Source organism: Ranitomeya variabilis, chromosome 6 (assembly GCF_051348905.1).
Source record: "Ranitomeya variabilis isolate aRanVar5 chromosome 6, aRanVar5.hap1, whole genome shotgun sequence".
NCBI lineage: Eukaryota > Metazoa > Chordata > Amphibia > Anura > Dendrobatidae > Ranitomeya > Ranitomeya variabilis.
The window spans coordinates 83,262,895-83,287,739 of NC_135237.1; the positions used below are offsets into that span (position 1 = coordinate 83,262,895).

Consider the following 24,845-nt stretch of genomic DNA (forward strand, 5'->3'; position numbering starts at 1 on the left):
AAAAAAATGGTGGTTAGGGCCTACTAACGGCTTCTGCCCCTCCCTGGTGTTGCCCTCAACTAAATAAAGCTGAGCTTCAACCTTCTGCTCCAAATTACCATTTTAAAAAATGCAATAGGCTTTTCCGGCCTACTAAAGGTGTCTGCCCCTCCCTGGTGTTGTCCTCAACTGAACAAAGCTGAGCTTCCACATTCTGGCTTTCGCCCTATACTATCAGATATTAAACTGCATTTGGCCTACTAGTGTGGTTAGGCCCTTGAAACAGTGTCTGCTGCTCTTGGGTTTGCTACTCCACTGAACAAAGCAATGCCGCCTGTTTAGTCCTGTTACCAATTTTGAACTGCATGTAGCCTACTTTATTCTTTGGCCCTATATCTGTTTCCTCCTCATCCTGCCCATTGCCCAGCCACTGCTAAATGAGTCTGCTGGTACATTGACCTAGACCACTACATTCCCCTTGTACTCTACACAGCCAGAATCTGTCCCTGCTGAAAGTAAGGTTCCCCTTCCCGCATGTTATACCACCTTACACAGGGACAAAGAGGAAGGTGCAGATGAAAGTGCAGGTTCCTTCATCAGGTGGGGGGGCATACTCGTTGGCGACGTCACTGGCACAGGGCCCCTCAGAGTACGCAAAAGTGTCGCTGCTGGTGGGAGGCGCCCCCACCATGCAAACACACCGCCGTACTTTGAGGGGCCCTGTGCCAGTGGCAATGCGAACGAGTGGGCCCCCCCCTGCTTGCTCAGGATCACAGCACTTGCAACTTTTAAATACTTACCTTTCCCTGCAACACCGCCGTGACGTAGTCCGCATTTCCTGGGCCCACGAAAAACTTGAGCCAGCCCTACTCCCCCCACAACTTTCCCCCAATTCCCTATGCCCAACTATTATTATACAGTTAATTAAGATTGGCAAGCTTCAGAAACAAGAATGGATGTTTTTGGCATTAAAATGGGCACTGTAGGTGTTTTCCTGGCCTCCACTCACTGCCGACTATGCTTCCCCATTGACTTGCATTGGGTTTCGTGTTTCGGTCGATCCCCGACTTTTAGCGATAATCGGCCGACTGCACTCGACTCGACTCTGGACAAAATCGGGTTTCCCAAAACCCTACTCGATCTTAAAAAAATGAAAGTCGCTCAACCCTAGTCTTCACACTGTACTGTGGCTTGAATTCAGTGTTTATGGGTCATCTCACAAACTGCGGCTTTTAGATCCAATAAGAACAATCTTGCAGTCATGTGCCCATAGACTGTTGTGCCATTTCTCTTTAGGCTAGTCAATGTGCTCTTTAGAAAACTGTAATCTTTTCAGCACATTATTTTTTTCAGCAATGGAACTTTATGAGGGCTTCTTGCAAACAGTCTTCCTTTACGTAGGCTTCTTCTGAGGGTTCCAGGACTCACAGGTAACTGAATATCTTCTTTGATCTCCCTGGAGCTGTTAATTGGATACTTCTTTGCCATTCTTGTTATATTATGATATACACTCACTGGCCACTTTATTAGGTACACCTGTCCAACTTCTTGTTAACACTTAATTTCTAATCAGCCAATCACATGGCGGCAACTCAGTGCATTTAGGCATGTAGACATGGTCAAGACAATCTCCTGCAGTTCAAACCGAGCATCAGTATGGGGAAGAAAGGTGATTTGAGTGCCTTTGAACGTGGCATGGTTGTTGGTGCCAGAAGGGCTGGTCTGAGTATTTCAGAAACTGCTGATCTACTGGGATTTTCACGCACAACCATCTCTAGGGTTTACAGAGAATGGTCCGAAAAAGAAAAAAAATCCAGTGAGCGGCAGTTCTGTGGGCGGAAATGCCTTGTTGATGCCAGAGGTCAGAGGAGAATGGGCAGACTGGTTCGAGCTGATAGAAAGGCAACAGTGACTCAAATCGCCACCCGTTACAACCAAGGTAGGCCTAAGAGCATCTCTGAACGCACAGTGCGTCGAACTTTGAGGCAGATGGGCTACAGCAGCAGAAGACCACACCGGGTACCACTCCTTTCAGCTAAGAACAGGAAACTGAGGCTACAATTTGTACAAGCTCATCGAAATTGGACAGTAGAAGATTGGAAAAACGTTGCTTGGTCTGATGAGTCTCGATTTCTGCTGCGACATTCGGATGGTAGGGTCAGAATTTGGCGTAAACAACATGAAAGCATGAATCCATCCTGCCTTGTATGGAGCATCTTTGGGATGTGCAGCCGACAAATCTGCGGCAACTGTGTGATGCCATCATGTCAATATGGACCAAAATCTCTGAGGAATGCTTCCAGCACCTTGTTGAATCTATGCCACGAAGAATTGAGGCAGTTCTGAAGGCAAAAGGGGGTCCAACCCGTTACTAGCATGGTGTACCTAATAAAGTGGCCGGTGAGTGTATGTGGATGTAGTATTTCTTTTTCTACCACATGTTTCAGTTGTGGTTTGCCATTTTAACCCCTTAATCCCATTTGACGTACTATCCCGTCAAGGTGACCTGGGACTTAATTCCCAGGAACGGGATAGTACGTCATAGCGATCGGCCGCGCTCACGGGGGGAGCGTGGCCGATCACGGCCGGGTGTCAGCTGACTATCGCAGCTGACATCCGGCACTATGTGCCAGGAGTGGACCACCCCCGGCACATAAACCCCCGGCACACTGCGATCAAACATGATCGCAGTGTTCCGGCGGTATAGGGAAGCATCGCAGGGAGGGGGCTCCCTACGTGCTTCCCTGAGACCCTCGGAGCAACACAATGTGATCGCGTTGCTCCGAGGGTCTCCTACCTTCTTCTCCCTGCAGGCCCCGGATCCAAAATGGCCATGGGGCTGCATCCGGGTCTTGCAGGGAGGTGGCTTACCAAGCACCTGCTCAGAGCAGGTGCTGGTAAGCCTGGAGCAGTGCACGTCAGATCGTTGATCTGACACAGTGCTCTGTAAAGTGTCAGCGATTCGACATTATAACATGATTCCCCCCCCCCCCCGGGACAATGTTATAAAGTAAAAAAAAAAAAATTAGTTGTGTAAAAAAAAAAAAATCCGAAATAAATAAAAAATATATATATTATTCCCATAAATACATTTCTTTAAATAAAAAAAACAATAGAAGTACACATTTTTAGTATCGCCGCATCCGTAACAACCCGACCTATAAAACTGTCCCACTAGTTAACCCCTTCAGTGAACACCGTAAAAAAAAAAAACGAGGCAAAAACAAAGCTTTATTATCATACCACCGAGCAAAAAGTGGAATAGCACGCGATCAAAAGAACGAATATAAACAACCATGGTACCACTGAAAACGTCATCTTGTCACGAAAAAAACGTGCCACCATACAGCATCATCAGCTAAAAAATAAAAAAGTTATAGTCCTCAGAATAAAGCGATGCAAAAATAATTATTTTTTTCTATAAAATAGTTTTTATCGTATAAAAGCGCCAAAACATAAAAAAATTATATAAATGAGGTATCGCTGTAATCATACTGACCCGAAGAATAAAACTGCTTTATCCATTTTACCAAACGCAGAATGGTATAAACGCCCCCCCCAAAAAAAGAAATTCATGAATAGCTGGTTTTTGGTCACACTGCCTCACAAAAATCGGAATAAAAAGCGATCAAAAAATGTCACGTGCCCAAAAATGTTACCAATAAAAATGTCAACTGGTCCCGCAAAAAAAAAAGACCTCACATGACTCTGTGGAGCAAAATATGGAAAAATTATAGCTCTCAAAATGTGGTAACGCAAAAAAATATTTTTTGCAATGAAAAAGCGTCTTTTAGTGTGTGATGGCTTCCAGTCATAAAAATCCGCTAAAAACCCGCTATAAAAGTAAATCAATCCCCCCTTTATCACCCCCTTAGTTAGGGAAAAATAAAAAAATGTATTTATTTCAATTTTCCCATTAGGGTTAGGGTTAGGGCTAGGGTTAGGGCTAGGGCTAGGGCTAGGGTTAGGGCTAGGGTTAGGGCTAGGGTTAGCATTAGGGCTAGAGTTAGGGTTAGGGCTAGGGTTAGGGTTGTGGTTAGGGTTAGGGCTAGGGTTAGGGTTGGGGCTAGGGTTAGGGCTAGGGTTTGGATTACATTTACGGTTGGGATTAGGGTTAGAGGTGTATCAGGGTTAGGGGTGTGGTTAGGGTTATAATTGGGATTAGGGTTAGGGGTGTGTTGGAGTTGGGGTTAGATGTGTGGTTGGGATTAGGGTCAGGGGTGTGTTTGGGTTAGGGTTTCAGTTAGAATTGGGGGTTTCCACTACTTTGGCACATCAGGGCTCTCCAAACAAGACATGGTGTCCGATCTCAGTTCCAGCCAATTCTGCGTTGAAAAAGTAAAACAGTGCTCCTTCCCTTCTGAGCTCTCCCGTGCGCCCAAACAGGGGTTTACCCCAACATATGGGGTATCAGCGTACTAAGGACAAATTGGAGAACAAATTCTGTGGTCCAATTTCTCTTGTTACCCTTGGGAAAATAAAAATTTGGGGGGCTAAAAACATTTTTGTAGGAAAAAAAAGATTTTTTTATTTTCACGGCTCTGCATTATAAACTGTAGTGAAATACATGGGGGTTCAAAATTTTCACAACACATCTAGATAAGTTCCTAGGGGGTCTAGGTTCCAATATGGGGTCACTTGTTGGGGGTTTCTACTGTTTAGGTACATCAGGGGCTCTGCAAATGCAACGTGACGCCTGCAGACCAATCCATCTAAGTCTGCATTCCAAATGGCGCTCCTTCCCTTCCGAGCTCTGCCATGCACACAAACGGTGGTTCCCCCTCACATATAGGGTATCAGCGTACTCAGGACAAATTGGGCAACAACTTTTGGGGACCAATTTCTCCTATTACCCTTGGGAAAATACAAAACTGGGTGTTAAAGATAATTTTTGTGGAAATTTTTTTTTTTTTCACAGCTCTGCGTTATTAACTGTAGTCAAACACTTGGGGGTTCAAAGTTCTCACAACACATCTAGATAAGTTCCTTGGGGGGTCTAGTTTCCAATATGGGGTCACTTGTGGGGGGTTTCTACTGTTTATGTACATTAGGGGCTCTGCAAGTGCAATGTGACGCCTGGAGACCATTCCATCTAAGTCTGCATTCCAAATGGCGCTCCTTCCCTTCCGAGCTCTGCCATGCACTCAAACGGTGGTTCCCCCCACATATGGGGTATCAGTGTACTCAGGACAAATTGCACAACAACTTTTGGGGTCCAATATCTCCTGTTACCCTTGGGAAAATACAAAACTTGGGGCTAAAAAATTATTTTTGTGGGAAATTTTTTTTTTCACGGCTCTGCGTCATAAGCTGTAGTGAAACACTTGGGGGTTCAAAGCTCTCACAAAACATCTAGATAAGATCCTTAGGGGGTCTACTTTCCAAAATGGTGTAACTTGTGGGGGGTTTCAATGTTTAGGCACATCAGGGGCTCCCCAACGCAACATAGAGTCCCATCTCAATTCCAGCCAATTTTGCATTGAAAAGTCAAACGCCGCTCCTTCCTTCCGAGCTCTGCCATGCACCCAAACAGTGGTTTACCCCCACATATGGGGTATCAGTGTACTCAAAACAAATTGCACAACAATGTTTGGGGTACAATTTCTTCTGGTAACCTTGGGAAAATATAAAATCGGGGGCGAAAATTTCATTTTTGTGAAAAAATATTTTTTATTTTTACGGCTCTACATTATAAACTTCTGTGAAGCACTTGGCGAGTCAAAGTGCTCACCACACATCTAGATAAGTTCCTTAGTGGGTCTACTTTCCAAAATGGTGTCACTTGTGGGGGGTTTCAATGTTTAGGCACATTAGTGGCTCTCCAACCGCAACATGGCGTCCCATCTCAATTCCAGCCAATTTTGCATTGAAAAGTCAAATGGCGCTCCTTCCCTTCCGAGCTCTGCCATGCGCCCAAACAGTGGTTTACCACCACATATGGGGTATCGGGGTACTCAGGACAAATTGTACAACAACTTTTAGGGTCCATTTTGTCCTGTTACCCTTTGTAAAATAAAACAAATTGGAGCTGAAGTAAATTTTTTGTGAAAAAAAAATTAAATGTTCATTTTTTTTAAACATTCCAAAAATTCCTGTGAAGCACCAGAAGGGTTAATAAACTTCTTGAATGTGGTTTTGAGCACCTTGAGGGGTGAAGTTTTAGAATTGTGTCACACTTGGTTATTTTCTATTATATAGACCATTCAAAATGACTTCAAATGTGATCTGGTCCCTAAAAAAAAATGGTGTTGTAAAAATGAGAAATTGTTGGTCAACTTTTAACCCTTATAACTCCCTAAGAAAAAAAATTTTTGTTTCCAAAGTTGTGCTGATGTAAAGTAGACATGTGGGAAATGTTACTTATTATGAATTTTGTGTGACATATCTCTGTGATTTAAGGGCATAAAAATTTAAAGTTGAAAAATTGCTAAATTTTCTAAATTTTTCACCAAATTTCCATTTTTTTGAAACAAATAAACGCAGATAATATCAAAGAAATTTTACCACTATCATGAAGTACAATATGTCTCGAGAAAATAATGTCAGAATCACCGGGATCCGTTGAAGCGTTCCAGAGTTATAACCTCATAAAGTTACAGTGGTCAGAATTATAAAAATTGGCCCGGTCATTAACGTGCAAACCACCCTCGGGGCTTAGGGAGTTAAAGCATTGGAAATTTTTCTAGCTAGCAGCCAATTATTTTCTGCACTTTTTTATGTTTTCCCCTCGCCAATCATTTTCTTGATTAAAGGTCTTTCTCCTACACTACAATGTCTATAACGACATTTTACTTACCAAGGACTAAAACCAGCAGGCACAACATTTTCTGCTCTCCTTTTTTAAATAAGGGCCATAACTGACACCCATTTCTTCACAGAATGAATGACCTCACTTATTGAACTCTGTATTGCTATTAATTAGAGAACCCCCTTTCATTAAATGAGTCACTTACACCCAATTAGTAACGTGAATGTCAAGACTGTTGATTCTTGTGGTTGCTCATTACTCACCTACACCTAGTCATGAGTTTTTCCCCATGTTGTATGATCTTTTCTGCCAAAAAGAGTAATTAAACACATTAGCGATGCTAGACTGCTATTATTTTGCACATACATGTAGTTTGTATGTGCAACTGAGAAGTGATTGATATGCATCTTTTTTGTGACCTGTCGACGTGACCACAGCAGCCATAACACAGCAGCAGAGGAACAAGGGAGCATGAACACAATCTCTAGGTTTTTTTTATTTACTACAATTTGATAATTTCAGGTCTAGTTTTCAAAAACTGGAAAACCACCAATAAGTCACTAGATGGTGGCCCGATTCTAACGCATTGGGTATTCTAGGATATGTATGTAGTTTATTTATGAAGATTTTAGAATAATACATTGAATACACAGGATTCGGCCAACCGCGACCAATTAGCAAAGCGTGGTTCAAATCCTGCGCCAATTCGCGGCTGGACTGCGCTTGTCACTGATTGTTTGCCGGCCACGCAGTATATAGCACAGCCATGTAGTATATAACAGCCCACGTAGTAAATAGCACAGCCATGTAGTACATAGCACAGCCACTTAGTATATAGCACAGCCACATAGTATATAGCACAGCCCATGGAGTATATAGCACAGCCACGTAGTATATAACAGCCCACTGAGTATATAGCACAGCCCACAGAGTGTATAACAGCCCACATAGCATATAACACAGCCACGTAGTTTATAACAGCCCACGTAGCATAACATAGCTCATGTAGTATATAACAGCCCACGTAGTGTATAACACAGCCCAAGTAGTGTATAACACAGCCCACGTAGTGTATAACACAGCCCACGTACTGTATAACACAGCCCACATAGTGTATAACACAGCTCACATAGTGTATAACACAGCCCACGTAGTATATAACAGTCCACGTAGTGTATAACACAGCCCATGTAGTATTTAGCACAGCCCACGTAGTATATAGGGCAGCCCATGTAGTATATAACAGCCCCTGTAGTGTATAACATAGCCACGTAGTATATAGCACAGCCCAAGTAGTATATTGCACAGCCACGTAGTATATTACACAGCCCACGTAGTATATTGCACAGCCCATGAAGTATATTGCCCAGCCCACGTAGTATATTGCACAGCCCTCGTAGTATATTGTACAGCCCATGTAGTATATAGCAATGTGGGCATCATATCCCTGTAAAAAAAATAATTAAAATAAAAAATAGTTATATACTCACCTTCCGTTGGCCCCCGGATCCAGGTGAAGTTTTTACCGATGCTCCTCGAGCGCTCCGGTCCCAAGAGTGCATTGCGGTCTCTCGAGATAATGACATAGCTGTCTCGTCAGACCGCTACGTCATCATCTCGCGAGATCGCAATGCATGGAGCGGTCACTGGAGCATCGCGAGGAGTGGGAAAGGCCTGTTATGGATCCGAGGGGCCGACGGACGGTGAGTATATAACTGTTTTTTATTTTTTTTATTATTTTAAACATTAGATCTTTACATTAGATCTTTTTACTATTGATGCTGCATGAGCAGCATCAATAGTAAAAAGTTGGTCACACAGGTTTAATAGCAGCGTTACCGGAGTGCGTTACACCGCTGCATAACGCGGTCCGTTAATGCTGCCATTAACCCTGTGTGAGCACTGACTGGAGGGGAGTATGGATCAGGCACTGACTGCGGGGAGTAAGGAGCGGCCATTTTGCCGCCGGACTGTGGCCGTCGTTGATTGGACGTGGCTGTTTTGCCGCGACCAATCAGCGACTTGAGATTTCCGTGACAGACAGACAGACAGAAGGACAGACAGAAAGACCGAAGTGACCCTTAGACAATTATATAGTAGATTATGGATGAATTAAAACCTTGTTATACAAGCCTTAAAAATAAATCCGCAAGTAAACACAAATTATACACTAATATTCTATTACTTATATAATATCGGCTGGTACTTTGTCTTTCTGTTACATATGAGGGGCAGACATACCACCTATGCAACTGCATGGGGACTGGAGGTGGAAGGGGAACATTTTGCCATGAAAAAGCCCAGGATGGGGGAGATTATTATAGGATAGGGCACATTATGGATGACCTTAGACCATTATTATTATATATAACACGACGTACACTTTTTTATGTCTCGATAATGTTACAAAGGTCCATACATCTGACCAACATGCAGGTGGGGGCCCAGGTCCAAATTTTGCTAAGTATCTGATAGCATCCTCTCCCATCTCCCAATTCATTCATCAGACCCTGATAATGTTTTCTCCCACCGTCTAATAAATAATAGTGCTATCAGGGACTTATAATGAATGTGTGTGTGGGAGGAAGGACACAGGACAGGGACTAAAGCTATGTGCGCACGTTCAGGATATGCAGATTTGCAAATCCTGATGTTTTGGCAGGAACAATACGTGTTTTTTTACATGCATTTTTGTTGTGTATTTTCCCCTCTCATTGGTATGGGTGAAATACATGGCATATATACATGGCATATGGACTCAAAATTTCATAGAGCCATTCACAAATCCGTGAAAATCATGGATCCAAGAATGAGATCTGCGAGACTCAGAGCAAGTACTATTGTGACCCAATTATGAGGATCAGAATAGAATATACTCAATATGTCTGTGTGCTGTCCAAGAAAAAAAATCAGGCCGAACACTGTCATATCACACGGATACAGGAATGTAGCCTTATTATGTATAGCCTAGTCCCTTAGTATATAGTGTACGATCTTGTTATATGCAGCGCTGTCCTTAATTATATAGTTTCCTCTTTTATTATGTATAACACTGTCTCTTATTAAGTACCATCCTGTCTAGTTATGTATGGCCATCCCTTATTATATAGCATTCTCTGTTAGTGTAATCTCTTGTTTATATATAGCACCGTCCCTTACATAGTGTATTCTCATTATTTTTGTTATCCACATCTTCATTACATCGAGTCCTCTCTTGTTAGATCTAAAATAAAATGACTGCTGATGGAGCAGCATCTGACCAGCAGACCAGTTTATCTGCCTCCTCCATCGGAATACAAGCTTTTCATCAGCAGTTTCAGTATCTAATAAGAGAGGATGCTATGAAATAAAGACATGGTGCTATCAATGTCAAAAATAACAAGAGAACCCGATATATAAGGGACAGTGACAGGGCACTATATATCAAGGGGCGGTAATTTACATAAGATAGGAGACTATGTTTTTTATGTTTTTTACATAGTCTGTATATTTACAGACTAGAAAAAAGAATAAAACGCAGCACCAAAAAAATTGTAGGGTGCAAAAGCCTCCCAGGTAGTACCAAACCTTGCAAATATATCCAAAAAATGGAGGCAGCACACCAAATAGATGAAAATCAAGTGTAATTTGATTGTCCATATGGTGACATTTCGGTCCAGATGCGTTGACCTTTCCCAAGGTCCCAATATACATATATACAGCTCTGGCAAAAATTAAGAGACCACCACATCAAAACCCTGTCATGGGCAGCCCAATCTCCAGACCTGAACCCCATTGAAAACCTCTGGAATGTAATCAAGAGGATGATGGATAGTCACAAGCCATCAAACAAAGGAGAACTGCTTACATTTTTGTTTCAGAAGCAGTGCGAAAGACTGGTGGAAAGCATGCCAAGACGCATGAAAGCTGTGATTAAAAATCATGGTTATTCCACAAAATATTGATTTCTGAACTCTTCCTGAGTTAAAGCATTAGTATTGTTGTATCTAAATGATTATGAACTTGTTTTCTTCGCATTATTTGAGGTCTGAAAGCACTGCTTTTTTAAAAAATTTTTACTATTTTTGTTTGTCAGAAAAAAACAAACAAAAATAATTGCTTGGAAAATCGGAGACATGTTGTCAGAAGTTTATAGAATAAAAGATCAATTTACATTTTACTCAAAAATATACCTATAAAGAGAAAAATCAGACAAACTGAACGATTTGCATTGGTTCTTAATTTTTGCCAGAGCTGTATATCTATATATCCATATATATCTAAATATATATATATATATATATATATATATATATATATATATATATATATATATATATATATATACGTATGTGCATCACATCTCATAACAGTCTACACAATAGTGCACTGCAGGATAGATAGGCAGATACTATTCACATTGTTTCTTTTTTATTCTTAGATTTGAAGTTTTATATATATATTATATGTATACTTTGAAATGTAAAAAAAAGGGAATAGTATGTTTGTTTCCATCCTGCAATACACTATGGTGAAGTCTGTTATGAAATTTATTAGCTACACTTCCTACCACATAAATAAATGTGATACCTTACACTACAAGTATAAGAGTTTTCATATTTTTTCCTGATACCTCCTTCAACCGAAACTCCTTGCTTGGTTTCAGGTGTTCACACAGGTAGGCCGATGAGAATTTTGGGTAATGAGTCTTTTTCTCCGTCAGAGGGCCTGGAAGTACACAAAGAAAAACTCCAAGTCCCAGCAGACCCTGCGCTCTGGTATGTCAGCCAGCAGGGACAGGGTAAGGTGTGTCTGAGTTTGCCTAGTCTTGCTCAACAAGGTAATCATTACTCCGAAGTTAACTGCTTGACTAGGTAAACAAACAGGAGTAGTAGAGCATGAGAGGAATATCATGAAATCTCCTCATCGCAGCTGAACTTCAATACAAGGTAAGATGGTTTCCTCATATTGCTAGATTCCCAGAAGCCTGCACAACTAATGGAAAATGCTATAGAGTTGATATATATATATATTGATGAGCACATATATATTAGTTTGGTTGGGTCAGGAGGACTATGAATGAGAAGACGTGGAAGCTGCAGGTGTATGTAGACCAGAACTGTCTCTCACTACAGGAAAAGCTCCGGTTGATTAAAATCTTTAATACAATGTGTCCATGGTGACTTTAGACACTTTTAATATCAAAATATATTTTATTACTATTTATTTGACTATTGAGTTGTACTATAAACTCAGAAACGGTCATCTTATTCTTATTAATAGACTAGATGCTGACGTTCAAACCTTCATTATTTGGTCAGTATTTTACATCAGTATCTGTAAGGCTAGGTTCAGATTGCGTTAGTGCAATCCGTTTAGCGCGAGCGCTAGCGGATTGCGCTAACGCAATGTCTTTTTCAGGGCCGCGTTCAGGGGTCGCGTTAACATCCCCGCTCTCGCAGATCCCCGATCTGCGAGAGCGGAGAACGGACCTCTGGCGTGCCGCGGACGCTGCAAGCAGCGTCCGAGGCGCGCTACAAAAGACCGGCACATCGCTAGCGCGTGCCGAAAATGACACGCGCAAGCAATGCGCTCTAACATTGCCGGCAATGGGAGCGCTAACGGACGCGGTGCACGGCGTTAATTTCGCCGTGCAACGCTGTCCGTTAGCGCTATCCCATTAACGCAATGGGAACCTAGCCTAAGCCAAAACCAGGAGTGGGTGATAAATACAGAAGTGTAGACATGTTTCTATTATACTTTTTAGCTGATTGTTCCTCTCTTGATTTGGGCTTACAGATACCGATGTAAAATACTGACCAAATACTGAATGTTTGGCGTATTAATTTGTGTAATTATGCCTGTTTTTTCGTATAATTGCATTAATAAGAATGACAATAATCTATAAGTCAAAAACTTTGCAAAAGTATATTTGCTACTATCTACTTGGCATTATCATGTTGAGACTACACTAAAATAGTCGTACACCTCAGCAGTTGACAAGGGTAAGCCCCAGCATATATGTTTGTATACGTAAAGCAATTCTGTGTTATTAATAAAATCATGCATTAGACCAGTACAATTTTCTATCATCGCCAGTTGCCTCCATTGTTCTTGCTCTGGATGTTCTGTGTTTAAAGAAAATGAATAGGAAGCTACTGAGGTTTTAATTATGAGACATAGACTAACAAGTTCTCCATGATAAATGTCCCATTATTGGTGACATTTCCTAGTGTGTTTGAAGACTCTACGGTTTGTAGAGGCAGGCAGAAGTCACGCATTGACGCTGGCTGATAATGACAGGAAGAAAGTCATATTATCCTCACATCTTTGATGATTCATAATAGCGTCACACCTTGTTGAAAAGGAAAAAAAGTGTCTCTGTGAGAGAGGCCATTGGGTGACTTGGTATCAGCTTGTTCTAGGATGAAATGATCAATGATTGATATTTATGTAGATGAACAATGTAATATTATGAGTATTGATACAATCACCAAAGATCATTATAGGGTTTAGCTGGTCTAGCTGAAAATAAATCAAGCACGTTACAGGGTTTACTTTTGTTCTATCCCAGGCGTATAGTAGACCGTTCTTGATGGAACATGGAGTTGTTTGAGCAACGTCTGTGCTTTTAACGTGAACCCAAGTGTTTATCTACAGCCATGGTGGTAATCTGCAGGGAAATAGCTTTTTATATACATCTGGTTTTCTAATAAGTTTAACTATATGAAGAAGATGAAAAAAGGGATAAGTGTATATGGCGTCTTTTAGAGACCGGCATACCTGCATAATTCTTGATATAGGAAGATGCTTTAGGAATATGCTTTTACCCGAAACGTCTTTTGCGGTTGCCGCCTGAGTTTTTTTAGATTCTATATGTAAAATAGTGGCGGCTTCCAAGTGGAAGCTGTCAGAGGAATGGACCAATCACTTCTTTTAAACATTTTACAGCTTTCAAATCCTGAAGAGGTTAAAAAAGTGATAAAAGACAGAACACATGCACAGCGGGTCATTTTGACATTACTTTACAGATGTTCATTATTTTTTATGTTTTTTAGCACTTTTCCAGGCAGAATCTACTTGAAAACTTGTGCTCACATACACTTATGTTCTCCGTGAAGCTACTCTCTTCCAGTCATTGAGTCAGTGTTGGGGGCAGAATGTTGGTCATAACACACAAAATTTGCCTGGTCTAAACCAAGGAAAACATCTTGAACTGGTTAAACATGGGGATGCCACTGCATAAGGTGGATACAAAGTTTTTTGCTTTCATATTTGGATTACTGTACACAGGACTTGTAATTATTTACCTGGTCGAAGTGCCACAGTCCTCCTCAATCTGTTTTTTTTGTTTTGTTTCATTTTTTATATATAAAAAGGGCTCCCTTTTCCTAGAATGAAAATCTAGACTTGTTAACCAGGTGGGCATGAACTTCAAGAAGATGCCCACACAGAAGAGTTGAGGATGATCACATCCGCTTGGCTACTGAGCCTAAATTGGCATACAGCGCCTAAATTATAAGTGGGGTCATATCTCAAGATCGATTAGTCACAGCAACAAAAATAGAAGAAAAAATACACATGGTGCAGAGGAAAAGAGACATTGAGACCAAGTAAAAAAAAATACACATTTAAGGCAAGTGACTGATCATCCTTATGAGCCAAATCTCTGAGCCAAATATGACAGACAGCCTAAACAGAATACGAGAAGACCCTCCTCTGATCGGTCTGGACTCTGAAACTCTAATGGACCACAAAAGGTCCATTAGAAGACAAATATATTTGGAGGTAACTTTAGGGCCAATCGCTTGGGGCTAGGCTCTATTTCTAACCCTTTGATTCACAAAATGCCTAGTAGATGTTATTGATGTTAAGTCTTGTGTGTGCAATAATAACCATAATGTTTATGGTGCAATAAAAATTGGACATGTTCAGTGTAAATAGAAGGTGAGACTTCAAAATCACTGAGACCTGAGCTCACAGTATCATTGTCTGACACTGGATCCACTCTCTAATTGCAATCTGTGTTAATCAGTATTGTGGTCCAAGCAAATTACTACTTTTCTATTGAATAGGTCAAAGCTGTTCATTGTGGGTCTTATCATTGGAACCGAAGATAAATGCCAGCTGAATTGTAGTAAAGCTATGTACTCTAGAGCTTGTAAGTGTGGCTCTGCAGTTGGCCAAATCTCACTGTTAGAAATTTTTCACTGTGAACTGCGGTAAACTTACTGAGCTCAGCGCTGCATCGTGAAACTTTTTGCCATGGTACTAGTGGTGATCTTTCAGAGGTCACCGCAGTTCAACAACGAAGTGAGCTGGGAATGCATCCTCGGTGACCTGCAGTATCCTTGATGATGTCACCGCTAGTCAATGATGCTTTGCTAGCAGCATCTCATTATTCCATGGTCTTCCGCCTGGAAGGTCACATCTTAGCACCATTCAGTTTGAAAACCACTTATTGCAGACATAGATTACAGCATTGGACAGTATGTCAGACAGGTGAGGGATATGGTTGTGTTTTATTTTTGTTTTTATACAGGAGACCTAGGCCTCAATGAAATGGGCATTAGGGGAGTATTATTGTTGTTTATTATTTTCTGTTTTTTACAGAGGACTAGGGCTTCAATGGAATGAGCGTTATGTGAATATAACTTTGTTTTTTTTATTTTTAAATTAAAAAAAAGTAAAACAGTTTGTATTCTTATTTCAAATAAAGTATTTTTTCTGGCTTTCTGTTTATTTACAATATGACTCTGGGGTCAGTAATGCAGAGACGTCTTATAGATGCTAATCCATAACCTTGATGTCACCTGACCATACGAAGGTGACATCAACCCCACAAACATGAACCCCACTTGCCTTGAGGCAGTGGCAAGCGCCAGGTAAAGCTCCACAAATGGCACATCTAATAGATGCGCCTTTCCTGTGGCAGCTGTAAGCTATTTTTAGGCTGGGATGGCCAATATCCAAGGCTCCTTACCAACCTGAGAATACCAGCCCCTCTGCTTTAGCTTGGCTGGTTGTTAAAATTTGAAGGACCCCACACCATTTTTTTAAATTATGTATTTAAATAATTAAAAAAATGTCATGGGAACTCCTCTACTCTTGATAGTCAGCCATGGTAAAGCTGACACCTGAAGGTTGCAGCCCGTAGCAGTCAGTTTGCCATGCTGGTTATCAAAAATAGAGGGGAACCCACATCAGCTGGTGCCTACTTTCGCTGCTATCAGCAACAGCAGACGTAGGCTGATGGGAGTAGTAGTCTTGGAGTCCTTCATGTGTTTTTTTAACAATCTCTATGCGGGCTTTCATATGTCTTGCACTGAGGAGAGGCTTCCGTCAGGCCACTCTGCCATAAAGGCCCGACTGGTGGAGGGCTGCAGTGATAGTTGACTTTGTGGAACTTTCTCCCATCTCCTTACTGCATATCTGGAGCTCAGCTACAGTGATCTTGGGGTTTTTCTTTACCTCTCTCACCAAGGCTCTTCTACCATGATTGCTCAGTTTAGCTGGATGGCCAGGTCTAAGAAGACTTCTGGTGGTCCCAATCTTCTTCCATTTAAGGATTATGGAGGCCACTGTGCTCTTAGGAAGCTTGAGTACTGCAAAAACTGTGTTGTAATCTTGGCCAGATCTGTGCCTTGCCACAATTCTGTCTCTGAGCTCCTTGGCCAGTTCTTTTGACATCATGATTCTCTTTTGGTCTGACATGCAATGTGATCTGTGAGGTCTTATATAGACAGGTGTGTGCCTTTCGAAATCAAGTCCTATCAGTTTAATTAAACATAGAAGGACTCCAATGAAGGAGTAAGAACCAAGGTCACAAGGAAATGGACATCATGTGTAAATATGAGTGTCTGAGCAAAGGGTCTGAATACTTATGACCATGTGATATTTCAGTTATTCTTTTTTAATAAATTTGCAAAAATGTCTTCATTTCTGTTTTTTTCAGTCAAGATGGGGTGCAGAGTGTACATTAAAGTTTTAACTTTTTTGAATTTACCAAATGGCTGCAATGAAACAAAGAGTGAAAAATTTAAAGGGGTCTGCATACTTTCCGTATCCACTGTGTGTGTGTATATATATATATATATATATATATATATATATATATATATATATATATATATATAATATATATATATTACACATTGGTGCTTCTCACAAAATTAGAATATCAAAAAGTTAATTTATCTCAGTTCTTTAATACAAAAAGTCAAACTCATATATTATATAGAGTCATTACAGAGTGATCCATTTCAAGTGTTTATTTCTGTTAATGTTGATGATTATGGCTTGCAGCCAATGAAAGCCCAAAAGTCATTATCTCAGTAAATTAGAATAATTAACAAAAAACAACTGCAAAAGCTTCCTAAGAATTTAAAACGGTCCCTTAGTCTGTTTCAGTAGGCTCCACAATCATGGGGAAGACTGCTGATTAGTGTTGAGCATTCCGATACCGCAAGTATCGGGTATCGGCCGATACTAGCGGTATCGGAATTCCGATACCGGGATTCCGATACTTGGCGCGTATCGGATACCGGAATCGGAAGTTCCATGATTCAAAATTCAGAAATTCAGCCAATGAGAAAGATTCCAAGTGTGGGCACATCCTGTTTAGCATGGAGGGCATGAAAGTACTGGCAAGGCTGTGATTGGCTGCTGAAATGATGTCATGATGCAGTTTAAAAGTCGCTGGCGCCATTTTGCGATCACTCTGCTGTGAATTCAGTTAGTGACAGGACGCTGTTTGCTGACTGAGGGACAGTTTAGAGATAGCGATTTGCTTCTTTGTGCTTTCCAAAGGCTAATTTAGCAACCGCTGTGTTCACCTACTATTCACCTTGCTTTTGCCTTGTAGCGCTGTTTTCACAGCGATCTGCAAGGTCTCTCTGTGTGTGTGTGTGTGTGAGTGCAGCCCACTCTCTAGTCTGAGTGCAGCCACATAGGCCATCCATAGCTGGTTGTATTCAGTTCAGGGAGGGTGGTTCATTGCCTCATACTGTCCTTTTTTTTTTTTTTTTTTGAAGTAGTGCAGGCTGCTGCACATTTTTTCAAATAATTCCTATTAGTGTCTTTCCACCCGTCTCCATCTAATTTGTGGAAAAACACTACATAGGATAAAGTAGAGGAGGGTTTTTGGGCCTTGCAGCGCCGTTTACGGCTGTCTGCACGGTCTCCGTGTGACTGCAGCTCGCCCTGTAGTCTGTGAGCAGCCGTAGCTTGGTTGTCTCCAGCTCAGGGTTGTTCACTGCGTCATACCGCCAAATCAATTTTAATTTTTTTTCAAGTACTGTAGTCTGCTGTTAATTAATTTAAAAAAATCCTATTAGTGTCTTTCCACCCGTCTCCAGCTAATTTGTGGAAAAACACTACATAGGATAAAGTAGAGGAGGGTTTTTGGGCCTTGCAGCGCCGTTTACGGCTGTCTGCACGGTCTCCGTGTGACTGCAGCTCGCCCTGTAGTCTGTGAGCAGCTATAGCCTGGTTGTCTGCAGCTCAGGGTTGTTCACTGCGTCATACCGCCAAATCAATTTTAATTTTTTTTCAAGTACTGTAGTCTGCTGCTAATTAATTTAAAAAAATCCTATTAGTGTCTTTCCACCCGTCTCCAGCTAATTTGTGGAAAAACACTACATAGGATAAAGTAGAGGAGGGTTTTTGGGCCTTGCAGCGCCGTTTACGGCTGTCTGCACGGTCTCCGTGTGACTGCAGCTCGCCCTGTAGTCTGTGAGCAGCCGTAGCTTGGTTGTCTCCAGCTCAGGGTTGTTAACTGCGTCATACCGCCAAATCAATTTTAATTTTTTTTCAAGTACTGTAGTCTGCTGCTAATTAATTTAAAAAAATCCTATTAGTGTCTTTCCACCCGTCTCCAGCTAATTTGTGGAAAAACACTACATAGGATAAAGTAGAGGAGGGTTTTTGGGCCTTACAGCGCCGTTAACGTCTGTCTGCACGGTCTCCGTGTGACTGCAGCTCTATCCGTTGTCAGTTCAGCCCCCAAAAAAGAAATAAATAATAAAGTTCACCAAACACACCAGTTACACCACTTTACATTTGTGTAGGCCACATTAACTCATATTAAAGTCTAGTCCACACTTTAGCTAATTAGTGTTTCTTATACCTGTTAGGAGGAGTTTTTCAGGAATAAGCACATAAAGCCGTTAGTACTTTTCTGCTTTTCTTTATCAGTCAACCACGATGAAGAAGGCAGTGAGTAAGGCACGTGGGCGTGGGCGCGGAGCAGGGAGGGGACGTGGGGATTCTGTGCCCGCTGCGGGCACCGGTGACTCATCAGCACCCACTTTCACGAGGGAACAGTCGTTCATGCGCAGCTTTGTCGCCGAGCGCCGTACACCGCTGCTGCGTGAAGACCAAATTGAAGCCGTTGTGGGATGGATGGCAGCTAATGCATCAACTTCCATTAGTGCCACATCCTCTCAGACACAGAGCACTGGAGAGCAGCCATCTGTCTCTTCACCACCTGCCAAATTGCCCAGGCAGACAGAGAGCCCAGGACAGGAGCCGTCTCTACTTCTGTTCTCTGAATCTCTTGGCTTGGAAACAGGGGGCCAGCCAAGCAGCATTGGAGAAATGGAAGAAGAGGCAGGGTGCAGTGATGCCCAACAGCTTTTTCTCTCTGAGTCTGAAGAGGCGGGTGGGCCAGTGGCTCCGTTCACCACATCGCAGGCCGCATCAGCTGATGATGACACTCAGGTGCCACTTACTGGTGCGTGCTCTGCTGCTGAGACTACCCGGGAGGAGCAGTTGGGGGCAGAGGGTAGTGTGGATGACGAGGTCCTTGACCCATCTTGGCGTCAGGGACAGGAAGGTGGTGGGAGCAGCTCTGAGGAAGAGATTCCCCGTACGGTCCAAAGAGGGAGAGGGAGGGGGAAGACTGCGGATCCTGCAGCCTCCGCTTTGGCACCCGTAAGGAGCATGTCTCTTCCAAAAGTCAAAAGGGGGGCTCCCAAGACTTGCAGTGCCTGGTCCTTTTTTGACACAGTTGCAGATGACATTTGCTATGTCAGATGCAAGGTGTGTCATCAAAAAATCAAAAGAGGTCAAAAAGTCGCCAACCTCAATACCTCCAACATGTGGAAACATGTGCGCAACAGGCACCCGGCGGAGTTAGACAAACACACTGAAGAGCTAGGCCAACCAACAGCGGCAGCTACCACCTCTTCAGCTCGTGTTGCCTCTTCCTCTAGCTCACACGCAGCTGGTTCGGCTTCCTCCCAGGATCGCCGTGGAAGAACCTCTGGCCCTGTTGTCCAGAGACCCGCTGTAATTCCACCCGCAGCACCACTTTCCCAGTCAACCACACACTCCCAGCCCAGTCTACAGCCATCGGTAGTACAGGCATGGGAGAAAAGGCGGCCTTTCTCGTCAAACCACCCACGAGCACAGGCTCTGACTGCAGGCATTGCCAAACTTCTGTCACTGGAAATGCTGTCATTCAGGCTGGTGGAGACTGACAGCTTCCGTGACTTGATGTCATTGGCAGTCCCACAGTACAGTGTGCCCAGCCGCTTTTACTTCAGCAGGCAAGCCGTCCCTGCCCTGCACAAGCATGTGGAGGGACACATAAAACACGCGCTACTGAACGCCGTCAGTAGCAAGGTCCACCTCACCACCGATGCGTGGACCAGTCAACATGGACAGGGGCGATACCTTTCCCTCACTGCCCATTGGGTTAATGTAGTTGAGCCGGGTACAGACCGTGCGAGTGGCGCAGGACGTGTCCTGCCCACTCCAAGGATTGCAGGAATCCATTCTGTACGCATTGACTCCTCCTCTTACACCAGTTCCTCAGAATCATCGCTGCAGGAGCCGTCACAGTCCACCTCCACATGGACCCGTGATGAACGTGTACCTGTTACGACCGACATGAGCACAGCCGTGGCCAAACGTCAACAGGCCGTCTTGAAATTAATTTTTTTGGGGAATCGTAGCCACACAGCGCAGGAGCTCTGGAATGCCATCAAGCAGGAGAGCGATGTGTGGTTTGAGCCAGCGAATCTCCAGCCAGGCATGGTAGTGTGTGATAATGGCCGAAATCTGGTGGCAGCCCTGGGCCTCGGCAACCTCACTCACATCCCATGTCTGGCACATGTGCTCAATTTGGTCGTGCAGAGTTTTTTGAGGGACTATCCGGATCTTGATGCACTGCTGCACAAGGTCCGCCTAGAGTGTGCTCACTTGCGGCGTTCCAGCACGGCAAAAGCGCGCATTGCGGCTCTGCAGCGCCGACACCGCCTGCCGGAACATCGCATCATATGTGACCTACCTACCAGGTGGAATTCCACGTTACATATGTTGGAGCGGTTGTGTGAGCAGCAGCAAGCTGTAATGGAGTACCAGCTGTATCAGGCGCACAAAAGTCGCAGTCAGCGCCGTACAGACTTCACAACCACAGAGTGGGCCACTATGAAGGATGTCTGCCAGGTTTTGCGTCCCTTCGATTATTCCACGCGGATGGCGAGTGCAGATGATGCACTAGTCAGCATGACTGTCCCCCTTATCTGCCTGCTTGAAAAATCACTGCAAGCGCTAAGGGATGATGTTGTGGAAGAGGTGGAGGATGAGGATTCACCACTTCCATCATCTTCTGGACAGTCAGCGCCACGTGGTTCCTCACAAACGCGTAGGCAGGGGACAGTTTGTGAGGAGGATGAGGAGGAGTCAATGGAGGAGGAAGACATCCGTCCAGAGGAGGGAGTTACACAATTGTCCAGTACTCAGTGTGTACAGCGAGGGTGGGGTGATGACGAGCGGGCAGAGATCACGCCTCCAGCTGGGGACAGCGTTTCTTGGGCAGTTGGCAGTCTGCAGCACATGGTGGATTACATGCTGCAGTGCCTGAGAAACGACCGCCGCATCGACCACATTCTCAACATGTCTGATTACTGGGTGTTCACCCTCCTCGATCCTCGCTACCGGGACAACGTAGAAAGCCTCATCACACCGTTGAACCGGGAGCGAAAAATGCGGGAGTACCAAGACACACTGGTCAGTTCCATCATCTTCTCCATTCCAACTGAGAGAAGTGCTGCTAGTGCATTCCAAAGCAGCTCAGTGCGTCCAGGCAGTGGTGGAGGCTCTGCACAAAGAGGGAGCAGAAGCAGTGCCTCTGCCCAAGGCAAGACCAGTATGGCCCAACTGTGGCACAGTTTTGTGTGCCCCCCACAAAAGTCTACACCATCACAGACGGCTCCAGTCAGCAGGAGGCAACGGTTCCGTCAGATGGTGACAGACTACATGTCTTGCCCTCTTGCTGTACTCCCAGACGGCTCTTCCCCTTTCAAGTTTTGGGTCTCAAAGCTGGATACATGGCCAGAGCTAAGCCAGTATGCATTGGAGGTGCTGTCTTGCCCTGCGGCCAGTGTATTATCGGAACGTGTCTTTAGTGCTGCAGGTGGTGTACTAACTGACCGTCGCATGCGACTATCCTCCGATAACGTTGACCGGCTTACTTTCCTGAAAATGAACAAGGCCTGGATCTCGCAGGAATTTGCCACTCCTCCTCCTGATTAAATAATTAGGTCACTGTATACGTTATCCAGGTCTCCTGTTGTGTTCATCTTTCAACCACCTGAACTTACATTCCTGGGCTCCAACAACGCCAGTTGAGGCTCAGAAGTGCCATCTGCACAGTCAAAACATACGACCCAGTGTTATTGGGTTTCAGTAACGTCAGCTGATCCCCAGCTGTGTAGCCGGCAATGTGTCCTGCGACCGCCACGCTGACACAACTGAAATGTAAGGGAACCTGTCCCCCCCCCCCCCCAAGGCGTTTGTTACTGAAAGAGCCACCTTGTGCAGCAGTAATGCTGCACAAGGAAAAGGTAGCTATTTTCATTATGCTCCTTGCACACGCAGAACTTAACACTTATAAAATGTGTCCACTGATACCGTAAAACCGTCCCGGAGGTGGGACTTTCCTTCGTAATATGACGCAGCACAGCTGTCATTCCTACCCCCTCGGCGCCGTGCCCCGGCTCCTCATCGTTGTTTGATTCCGTCCCGGAGCCTGCGCTGTTATGTTATCCCTTGGCCAGGCACACTTAGCGCTGCCCATCTTCTGACATCATTTGGTGTCAGGCTGGCTGCGCCTGTGCGGCCGCGCTGTCCGAGAGCCCGCCTCGCAGTGTGGTCTAATGTAATCCCACCGCGGGCCTGGGATCAGTGGCCATGCGCAGTGCATATCCTCGCCTCTCGCTCCACTCCCTACGGCTTCTTCAGACTGTGCGGTGCCAGCTGATCCGTAATAGCATGCCACGGCCGTGGCAGCGCACAGTCTGAAAAAGCCGTAGGGAGGGGAGCGAGAGGCGAGGATATGCACTGCGCATGGCCACTGATCCCAGGCCCGCGGTGGGATTACATTAGACCACACTGCGAGGCGAGCTCTCGGACAGCGCGGCCGCACAAGCGCAGCCAGCCTGACACCAAATGATGTCAGAAGATGGGCAGCGCTAAGTGTGCCTGGCCAAGGGATAACCTAACAGCGCAGGCTCCGGGACGGAATCAAACAACGATGAGGAGCCGGGGCACGGCGCCGAGGGGGTAGGAATGACAGCTGTGCTGCGTCATATTACGAAGGAAAGTCCCACCTCCGGGACAGTTTCACGGTTTCAGGGGACACATTTTATAAGTGTTTAGTTCTGTGCTTGCAAGGAGCATAATTAAAAGAGCCACCTTTTCCTTTTGCATCTTTTGAGCTGCACAAGCTGGCTCTTTCAGCTACAAATGCCTTGGGGGGGGGGGTTAAAGGTTCCCTTTCTCCAATCAGGCTTCGGCCTACATTGTGTTCCTCTGCTTCTACTGCTGTCCCTGGGCTCCAACACCGCTAGTTGTTGCCTGGTAGTGCTGTACGCACAGTCAACAGTCGCTCCTCTGTTATTGGGGTTCAGTAACGTCAGCTGTTCCCCTGCTGTGTGTGTGGCAATCCCTCCAACCTCCTCCAACCTCATCCAAACTCCTCCTCCTCCACCTGTCCCTGGGCTCCAACACCGCTAGTTGCCGTCCAGAAGTGCTGTACGCACAGTCAACAGTCGCTCCTCTGTTATTGGGGTTCAGTAACGTCAGCTGTTCCCCTGCTGTGTGTGTGGCAATCCCTCCTACCTCCTCCAACCTCCTCCTACCTCCTCCTCCTCCACCTGTCCCTGGGCTCCAACACCGCCAGTTGCCGTCCAGAAGTGCTGTACGCACAGTCAACAGTCCCTCCTCTGTTATTGGGGTTCAGTAACGTCAGCTGTTCCCCTGCTGTGTGTGTGGCAATCCCTCCTACCTCCTCCTACCTCCTCCACCTGTCCCTGGGCTCCAACACCGCCAGTTGCCGTCCAGAAGTGCTGTACGCACAGTCAACAGTCCCTCCTCTGTTATTGGGGTTCAGTAACGTCAGCTGTTCCCCTGCTGTGTGTGTGGCAATCCCTCCTACCTCCTCCAACCTCCTCCAACCTCCTCCTCCTCCACCTGTCCCTGGGCTCCAACACCGCTAGTTGCCGTCCAGAAGTGCTGTACGCACAGTCAACAGTCGCTCCTCTGTTATTGGGGTTCAGTAACGTCAGCTGTTCCCCTGCTGTGTGTGTGGCAATCCCTCCTACCTCCTCCAACCTCCTCCTACCTCCTCCTCCTCCACCTGTCCCTGGGCTCCAACACCGCCAGTTGCCGTCCAGAAGTGCTGTACGCACAGTCAACAGTCCCTCCTCTGTTATTGGGGTTCAGTAACGTCAGCTGTTCCCCTGCTGTGTGTGTGGCAATCCCTCCTACCTCCTCCTACCTCCTCCACCTGTCCCTGGGCTCCAACACCGCCAGTTGCCGTCCAGAAGTGCTGTACGCACAGTCAACAGTCCCTCCTCTGTTATTGGGGTTCAGTAACGTCAGCTGTTCCCCTGCTGTGTGTGTGGCAATCCCTCCTACCTCCTCCAACCTCCTCCAACCTCCTCCTCCTCCACCTGTCCCTGGGCTCCAACACCGCTAGTTGCCGTCCAGAAGTGCTGTACGCACAGTCAACAGTCGCTCCTCTGTTATTGGGGTTCAGTAACGTCAGCTGTTCCCCTGCTGTGTGTGTGGCAATCCCTCCAACCTCCTCCAACCTCCTCCAACCTCCTCCTCCTCCACCTGTCCCTGGGCT

General features: G+C 44.7%; 1 protein-coding gene and 1 long non-coding RNA gene across 2 annotated transcripts in view; one reads left to right on the plus strand and one right to left on the minus strand.

Moving 5' to 3' along the window:
- The window catches only part of LOC143781843 (uncharacterized), a 33,178-nt gene extending 21,794 nt beyond the window's left edge, over positions 1 to 11,384 (minus strand). Inside the window, exon 1 of the long non-coding RNA XR_013216816.1 lies at positions 11,340 to 11,384. This is a non-coding gene — a long non-coding RNA (uncharacterized LOC143781843). The remainder of the gene's footprint in view (positions 1 to 11,339) is intronic.
- A 155-nt stretch (positions 11,385 to 11,539) lies between these two features.
- Positions 11,540 to 24,845, plus strand: part of MACC1 (MET transcriptional regulator MACC1) — a 72,292-nt gene continuing 58,986 nt past the window's right edge. Inside the window, exon 1 of the mRNA XM_077268728.1 lies at positions 11,540 to 11,655. The gene's annotated coding sequence lies outside the window, so the exon portion shown is untranslated. The remainder of the gene's footprint in view (positions 11,656 to 24,845) is intronic.